The sequence below is a fragment of the Esox lucius genome, chromosome 2 (assembly GCF_011004845.1).
Source record: "Esox lucius isolate fEsoLuc1 chromosome 2, fEsoLuc1.pri, whole genome shotgun sequence".
In the NCBI taxonomy this organism is placed as follows: Eukaryota; Metazoa; Chordata; class Actinopteri; order Esociformes; family Esocidae; genus Esox; species Esox lucius.
The window spans coordinates 35,158,138-35,167,104 of NC_047570.1; the positions used below are offsets into that span (position 1 = coordinate 35,158,138).

Consider the following 8,967-nt stretch of genomic DNA (forward strand, 5'->3'; position numbering starts at 1 on the left):
TAGGTATGTATGGCTGGATCATTTCAGCGAGGAAAGTAGGACCAAGTCCATGTATTGATTTATAGGTTAACAATAAAACCTTAAAATCTGCCCTAACCCTATCTAAAACTAGGAAAGTTCTAAGTGACCCCCACAACTTTTGAAAGGCAGTATATTTCCATGTTTAACTAGGACCTTCCAACTGTGGTCTGGGTATGGTCGCTGATAGTTCACCTCAGTCTTTTTACTCACCACCCTGCCCTGTCTCTCCTCGGAGGTCCTTAAGATAGATTCAGGATGTTCCTGCTCCAGTTGTAGAATCGTTACCCAGTGGGATGTACACTGATGTTCGAGCTTTTAGCACTGCGTAGCTGAATCAACATGGCTGCCTGGTGGGTTCTTTTGTCTGATAAAGAGACAGAACTGAGAGAGCGAGAGAGAACAGAGAGAGCGTGCGACACAAAACACGAGAGAGAAACAGAAACACCGGTAAATAGTCAGAGAGGCAGGGCAAGATAAAAATGTTATCGTTCTCTTTTTATATATTTCTCTCTCCCTCCTCCATCTCTTTTCTCTCTCTCTCTCTGACAGCTGAGACAGGGCCTTGCTCTCTCACTTGCTTTTTGTTCTCTGTCTCCTTGTCTCTCTGTCTCTTCACCCCCCCCAAAGTCCCAGTGTTACCAAGTCACCGTGCCCACCTCACAAAAGGACCCAGCGCAGCCAGAGCCTGTGTGTTGATTTGGCGGCGTGTCAAGAAAATGTAATTACTCAATTATGAAAGCTTTTTCTTTTCAGAACAGAAGCCAAGTTTTGACAAGACCAGATATGATTAGCGCGTTTCCTTCTGCTGTGGGCTGCTGTTTGCCTTTAACACCTGCTGACTGCTCGGACACATTGAGGAGTACCGAGGAGCTGGTCCGGGATAATATTAAAGTGATTCAGTATATGTTTTAAAATACAATATGTTGCTTATTTGTTTAGTCGACAATATTCGATTTTTGACCTAAGTGCTGAAGACGTTTCGAGGAAAGGGGCTAGCGGTAAAAGGGCTGGTTTGAAACTCCTGTGGCCGTTTTGCAGCCCGTACATTTTAGTCGGCGTTATGAAGTACTAAAGCCGTCTCAGACAAGGACAGTGGTGCTTTGAGAGTAAAAAAAACATTTCCTAGGTCATATGTTATTAGGTTATCTGGTTGTTTGTCTATCCATCTATACTGTACAATTTTTTTGGTTTTAAGCTGCTTTATTCATCTCTCCTGACAGATGTGTTCTTCTCTCGCCTAAAACCTCTTAGTCACCCCTCAGCGCTGGTGATATCTCCTGCACCTCTTCCTGTAACTAGGGTTGCGTTGTCACAAGGCCATTGGTTCATTCTTGTCCAATCACAGGCCAGGATTAGTCTGCGGAGGGATCATCACTGTCTTATTTCTCTCTGTCTCTGTAAAGGACAGAAAGTTGTTGCACACGCACAGACGCGCACACGCACGCCTTTGTTGGAGTACTCCAACTGTGATGGTGGTTTGGGGGGGGGGGGGGTAGCAGGGGGAGTGTGTTGTCCCTAAGGCCCCAAACAGAATGCAGGATTAAAATCAAGCTGTAGATCATAACAGCGGTTGAGCATGGCTTAGAGAGGATATATCTCAGGTCCTTGGGCGAGGTTGGGGTTGGCTCTATCGGGAGAGCACAGCTACCAGAGACCATTTATCAAATGAAACTTTGGTGGAAAATGGGTTTTCTGTTTACTCTGACGCAGTTTTCATGGCGTCCACGTTCAACAGCGGGTGTAGCGAAATGCCCGTTGTGCTTGTTACTTCGGCACTGCCTACAATAATAGAAGAATAATTTAACACGTCATTTTGATTTAACGGTTGAATTCTCAAAGGGAGAAACGTGCACATCGTGTTAGAGACACCTGCTCTATGTTTGGCGAAGGTGTAGCTCCTACCGCTTTGACCGGGAGTACCTGGTGCCACTCTTTAATTAGCTGGAGCCCAGTGAGTTCAGGTGTGGGTCGGATGTGGCACCTCCCATCTCTAGACTTCCTGGCTTGCTGCCTTATGCGACATGTGAAACATGCCTTCACACATCTCCTCTCTGCATGTTTACTATTTAGTTTAAAGGATAACACGTCTATTGTTTTTCTGGCTGTGCATTTCCCCTCCAGCTGGGAAGCTTCCTGATTGTTACATTTATTCACCCTTCTTTTGGCACCTTTTATTCTTTTATTTTTTTTTGTAAATTCTTAACATTTTTAGTAAGTAAAAACCTTCCATGTAAAGTGTTTTTTTGTTTGTTGTTGTGGCCTGTAATGGGCCGGGGGTGTAAAGCTGCTGCCTCTGGTGGAACCAATTAAACCGGCAGCTCAACAAAACTCTCTTCCTTTTTTCCTCGCGGTCTCTATCAAATTAAGCATAAAATAACCGTTTTTTCAGTAGATGTTGATCACATTTCGCTACCAGAGGGCGACGTTTTCGGCTGTTTCATTCTTTTCTCTATCTGATATGTGGTGGAAAAGTTAGTTAAGATTCATCCCGCAGTATTGGTCGGCCCTCTTTTCATTCTCCCTCTGCCAGTAATATTGCCTTTTATTTCTTCTGAATCATGGCCTTATTCATCATTTTACCCGCCGGGCACTCTGATACTCAAACGAGCTCCTCAAATGTGTTATTGATTTTAATCAGTCCAAAGCTAAAGTCAGAATAAAAAACTGTTAAGAGTCTGTGACATTGTGGACTGCTTGCACGCATGCACTTGGGTCAGAATCCAGCACTTTCCTCAAAAGACATCTGAGGCTTTTACCTTAATTAAGGTGCAGACCTTAACTTTAAAAGGTTCAGATGAAATTCGACTGAATGGGCTGTGTTGTAACTGACCTGGGTTCAAATGTAATTTGAAAACTTTTTTTTCGTTAACCTGCCTGGAGCACCTGCTGAGTGGGTGTCACAGATGCAGGGACCCTTCTGTTGGACAGAACGTGAAGAACTGTGGGTAATTTCTTTAACAGTATTTGAGCCCTGGTTTGAGTGTTACGTCCTCAGTTCAGCCTGTGTCCCTGTGGGGTGTGTCGACTACGACGCTGCGAAACAAAATGCTCTTCAGCTCAGCCTGACTCTTGTGATTAGCAGACCTCCATTACATTACCATAGTTGGCTGTTTCGCTGCAGTTCACCTAATGCATTATTAATTGCTTCTCCTTTTGTGCCTGCTCAAATTTTTTTTCTCTTGTTGCTCAGACTCATTCCCTACGACACTGCTTTAACCACGTCATTACGAGTTACACTACTCTGTAGAATAATTTATTTCTGTCCTGCAAAATTAACAATTCCAACCCTATTATGTCAGGGCGTATTTCGCAAGTGTTAAATGGTAAGACTTTAGCATTTTTATTGCTTTAAACTGAAGAAATCTAGCCCGTAGATCTCACAAAACATTTGTAGCGTCATCCTGGAGGGAATGTAACTATGGCAAACATGGCAACTTTTCTCTGCATTTCAGCTGCAGGTTCACACAACTGCACAGATTTCATTTAGCAAATTGAAAGCATAATTAGATACATTGCTATTACATTGGTCTGTTGTCTTCAAATATTTCATGGATTCACCTCATATTTGATGGATTTGTCTCGTAACACTCCGCAGCGTTGTGTTTCCTGCAGTTACATGTATTAGACTTGACCTGGGAGTTTTATTTCAATTTAGTTCCAATAACATGGGGATGTCTTTTTCCAGAGACCCAAAATGGAGTCTGTGCTTTTTTCCATTTTCCCTGTGCTTTTCATTATGATGACCGTGGCCCATGTTTCATCCATGTCTCGTTGGCACGCTCTGTGAATCATATCTGTCTGAGGATCCCTCAATGACTGCCCATTTCGCCTTTGTGAGCGTCAGAGAATCAGCTCATTGCACAGATCTCATTTCAACATCCAACCGCAATCAGACAAACATTTATAACTGCCTGGAAGGCACCGGGGAAACCCCTGGTATGTGGAGCCGAGCGTCATGCTGCCACGGCATTTTTAATATACGTTTTCCCCGGGAACAAGATGTAGTGGGATTACAGCTCAGTTCCCTCACCTCCAAGGCTACGAGGGACCTACTGAATTAGAACCCCCCACACACACACGCACACACACACCGCCCTCTGTCCCCCCCATTCTCCCATTTATTTATCTCATCAGAAACCACTGAATGAAAGGGGAGACATCCTTTTCACAGTCTTTCTAGGAGGGACGTTAAACGGGTGCACTGACTCTGTGGTCACTAAGATCCCGTGGCGTCGGTCCTTTGCGTCCCTGCTGCTGTCTGATCTGTCACTCATGTTGTCATGTTCAGCTCATCACCCCCGCCTTAAAGAAATACAGATGTGAAGCTCTTAATGTATTCAGTCAATAATGCATGTCCGTTGATATGGATCATACAAATTTCCCACTCAGCAGAAGAACAAATATCAGAGTGGTTTAAATTATACCTCCAACCTCTCACTCCCACCCCCTGACCCCCTGCAACTCAACCACAAGGAGAATGAAACACTCCCAACACGCTAATGCAATGCTGGGCCTGAAAATCAATGGGAGTAATTGTTCTCCATTACTGACCGGCTGAAAGGCATCCTCTGCAAGCTGGTGCGTGGTACTACGCTAATCAGATTGCGCCCCAGTGTAATGCAGGGGCGTGGCGGTTTGAGGGGTGGTTCTGGTGTTCGGAGGACAGCCTGGGATTGGCTGAGTGACGTGCAGTAGGTGTGTAGAGTCTGGAGTCCCGTGGAAACACGGGGGATCCCTTCTACGGGTTTGCCGGTTGCGGGTAGCGAAGACGCCGCGCGTCAGGAGGACCGTGGTTGCGGTTAATGTGCAACGACGTCACTGGCCTCCACTTGTCTGGAGGACTCTACAGTTGCGAGTGTGTGCATTTCATGCGTTTTTGCTCTGGTTCGCCATGGGCATCAAACTCGCAACCGTCATGTGACCATCGCAATGCTCTTGTCAGCTGAGACCCACGGGAACCCGGGTCTCCTGAACATAAATGCGTCTTTAACACAAACTGTAAGTGTCAGTTTCGGGGGCAGCTGTTGTACCTGTTAGCTACTGGTCCCCTTGCTGCCCTCCTCTATAGCATCTTCACCATGATAACATAAGCCACTTAGAAGGAGCGTTATGTGCTGCCGTGTGTTCAGTCATCCGCATTTCTTGAACATCAAAATCACCAAAAACTATTGTCAGCACTCCTAGTTTCACTCAACACTCTACACTGTTTGCTTTTGACATGGAAAAAATTTAATTGATTTGGTGTTAAGATTACCATCATTATAAATTAATAGGTTGGTAATAGGGTTAGATTTAGCCTGTTTTTATCCTCGGGAGACATGCATTTCTTTTGCTGTAGATGACTATTACATCAATGCCATTCACTTCTAATTGGCTAAATAGTGTCCCATTCAGACATGTCATTACTGGTTTTCCTCATACACTGCTTTTATTTCTCTTACCAATTTTGCTCTTTTAATTAAGCTGTTTGAAACATGATCTGCTCTCATTTTAAACAACATTTAAAATGGAAACACTGTTAGAGCATCTCACTGGTATTTGAAAGTTGGCTAGATCCAGTCCTGAACTGGCTGGGAATCTGTCCTGGACCAAGGCTAATTCAAGCAGTATATGAGAAATAACAGCACTGAGCTTGCTGAGATACGTACCCTAATTAGTTGATTTAGCCCAAGTGAAGAGAATTCTCCAGCTTGTTGATTTGAGAACATGTTCTCAGTGCATCTGCATGTTGTTGGTTTATTATTGACAGTGGAAACTACAGTTTATCCTGTAGTTAGACATTTTCTCCAACCATAAATGTTCTAACCAAAAAGCTATTTAATTAAATGTTGTCCAGTTTGCCTACTCTAGATGACACCCCTGTTCTACTACACAAAGACAGACAACACCTGGGCTTTTAATGATAATGACTTGTAACTCCAATCCAAAGACATCCTTGTTTACCTTCTGAAATTTGACCCAGTATCGCACTTCCTTTCGCCAGGGTTGCATCAGCTGTTAACCCCCTGTAATGACACTCCTCTGCATGTCTGTCATCGGCCCGCTTTGTGTGGTAACGAGCGAGCGGGCAGGTAGTGGTGGTTGGCCCATGGTCCTGTTCTTGGTAGGAGCTGAGACAGTAATGTATTTCATGAGAGGTCACCCATGTCATTAATACGGTAACACACTGACACTCCTATTATCATTCACGTCTGGAAGACCTGGGTTAAAATAGTGTTCCACATCCTTCCAATACTTGCGCTGTTCTTTAATTACCTTTGGCTGGTGCCAAACCATGGAACCAATTAAACGGCCTGAAAAGCACTTTCTAGTAACACCATGTTCCCCGGCGCACGGTAGTAATACCATGTTCCCCGGTCCACAGTAGTAATACCATGTTCCCCGGTCCACAGTAGTAATACCATGTTCCCCGGTCCACGGTAGTAACACCATGTTCCCCGGCGCACGGTAGTAATACCATGTTCCCCGGCGCACGGTAGTAACACCATGTTCCCCGGCGTACAGTAGTAACACCATGTTCCCCGGCGCACAGTAGTAACACCATGTTCCCCGGCGCACAGTAGTAATACCATGTTCCCCGGTCCACAGTAGTAATACCATGTTCCCCGGTCCACAGTAGTAATACCATGTTCCCCGGTCCACAGTAGTAATACCATGTTCCCCGGTCCACAGTAGTAATACCATGTTCCCCGGTCCACAGTAGTAATACCATGTTCCCCGGTCCACAGTAGTAATACCATGTTCCCCGGTCCACGGTAGTAACACCATGTTCCCCGGCGCACGGTAGTAATACCATGTTCCCCGGCGCACGGTAGTAACACCATGTTCCCCGGCGTACAGTAGTAACACCATGTTCCCCGGCGCACAGTAGTAACACCATGTTCCCCGGCGCACAGTAGTAATACCATGTTCCCCGGTCCACAGTAGTAATACCATGTTCCCCGGTCCACAGTAGTAATACCATGTTCCCCGGTCCACAGTAGTAATACCATGTTCCCCGGTCCACAGTAGTAATACCATGTTCCCCGGTCCACAGTAGTAATACCATGTTCCCCGGTCCACAGTAGTAATACAATGTTCCCCGGCGCACGGTAGTAAGACCATGTTCCCTGGCGCATGGTAGTAATACCATTTGCAGTCATGCATCATTATAAACTCCAATGTGCACACACACTCAGGCTCGTTCTCTGACACACACACATTCCTTCAATCCTCATTCTAACCCTGAAAGGAAACCGTGGGACTTCAAGGCCTCCGCTAATCAGAGAGAAAGTCAGTGGCAGATGGACTTCATCCAATGGCTACGTTTCCCATGGACTCCTTTACAGCGGCACCTGTGTTGTGTAACTGGCCCGTCTGGGCCCCCGACTGTCTCATTAATGGAACATGAAAGAGACTTTGACTTTGTGTTGCTGTTGTAGCTCGTGGAGCGATGCATTTTTCATGTGTTATTGGCTGAGCGTATTAGGTAGCTGTATCGCCCAACCGGCCTGTTCCAGTTCGATTGGCCTCCTCGGCAGTCGGCTCGACGTAGACCTGCAAAGGGCCTGTTTGGACCGTGCGTGGAGCCACTGCTCGTCTCGACCTGGTTGATGCGCTGCAGATTATGTCGCTCTGCTCCGATGGTGTGTTCCCACAGGCATCTCAGTGTGTCACACGCGAGATTAATGATGTGATGACATGGGTAAGAAATACCTGTGATTGGGCGAAAGATGAGAATTTGTTCCATCTGTGTAAACACCACTTTTCTGTACCACCATAGTGTTAATGGGCTGCAGTGTTGTAATTAGCTAGCAAAGTCAGGCAGCTAACGTTGTTCTGCATCCAAAGTCAATCTGGTTATGTAAATATTATGATTATAAATATTAATTGAAATATAAACAGAAGGGGAAGAAGCAAACATGAAGAAAAAAAAAAAAGCACAACAGACTAATTATTTTTCTTCTTTAGAAATGCTAAGTTGTTTTCAAGCCACAGTTATGCACTTTAGAGCAAATTGCAAGCCATGAATATGAAAGTGCTTGGTGTGTCTAGGCCATGTTTTCTACAAGCCCCTCTCCATGTGTATTGGCCAGGTGCCCCCCTGGGTGTTAATTCCCCAAATTGATTTCTGGCATAGAGAATATATTTATTGTTATTCGAGGGTATACATTTTCTTTCCCTTTTAATGAACTCACAACACTTCTCGACATCCTCTACCAGCTGTCTACCAGCTGCCCCTGTATTATGTAGTTACCTGATGGTTCTCTTTTTAATTAACACCGACGTGCACACGCACGCACGCGCGCACACACACACGTCTCATCCACTCCTGTGGCTTTTTGTCAATAAATGATCCATCCATCCATCCATTAGATTGACCATATAGGTTGTAAATAAGGGAACCATTTGCTCTATTGGCAGTGAAGCCCTCTATCTACTTCTCCAAAGTGAGAATAACTCTGATTAGACTTTCATGCCTCTGTGTTCATCTTCTAGGATGTAAAAAATATGGTTGTGGATTGTTAGATGAATCGGGATTGTTAACATTAATAACATCAATATGCAGGACTAAAGTAAATAGACAATATATTATTTGAATGTGTCTGCCTAACTAGGTGAGATGTTATAAAAGCCCGGGGGAAAGGTTGACATTTAAATAAAACCAGTGAGAAAGCAAATTTTTGGCTTGTGTGTTAGATACAGTATTGTGCCACAAAGTCTAACAAAATGTATATCTGTGGTGAGCCGGCTCCTCTCAGTCGCTTGCTCTAGTGTGTTCAGCCTTCAGTCTGTTATATCCTACCCTATCAATTGATCAAACCCTGTTTAATTAAGTTGAGACACTGAGAGCCGAGAAATTGCAAAGTACAGCTTTTTGTTTTGGGTTGGTGGTGGGTTAGCTCAGCTGTCAGCGGACTCTGAGCCCTTCACCTCTGTCTCGCTCGCAGTTAACTATCTGAGGTT

The 8,967-nt window shown here is 44.9% G+C and overlaps 1 protein-coding gene across 1 annotated transcript in view; it reads left to right on the forward strand.

The window, feature by feature from the left end:
• Positions 1–8,967, forward strand: part of LOC105025489 (E3 ubiquitin-protein ligase RNF123) — a 125,207-nt gene that overhangs the window by 48,905 nt on the left and 67,335 nt on the right. The window lies entirely within an intron of this gene.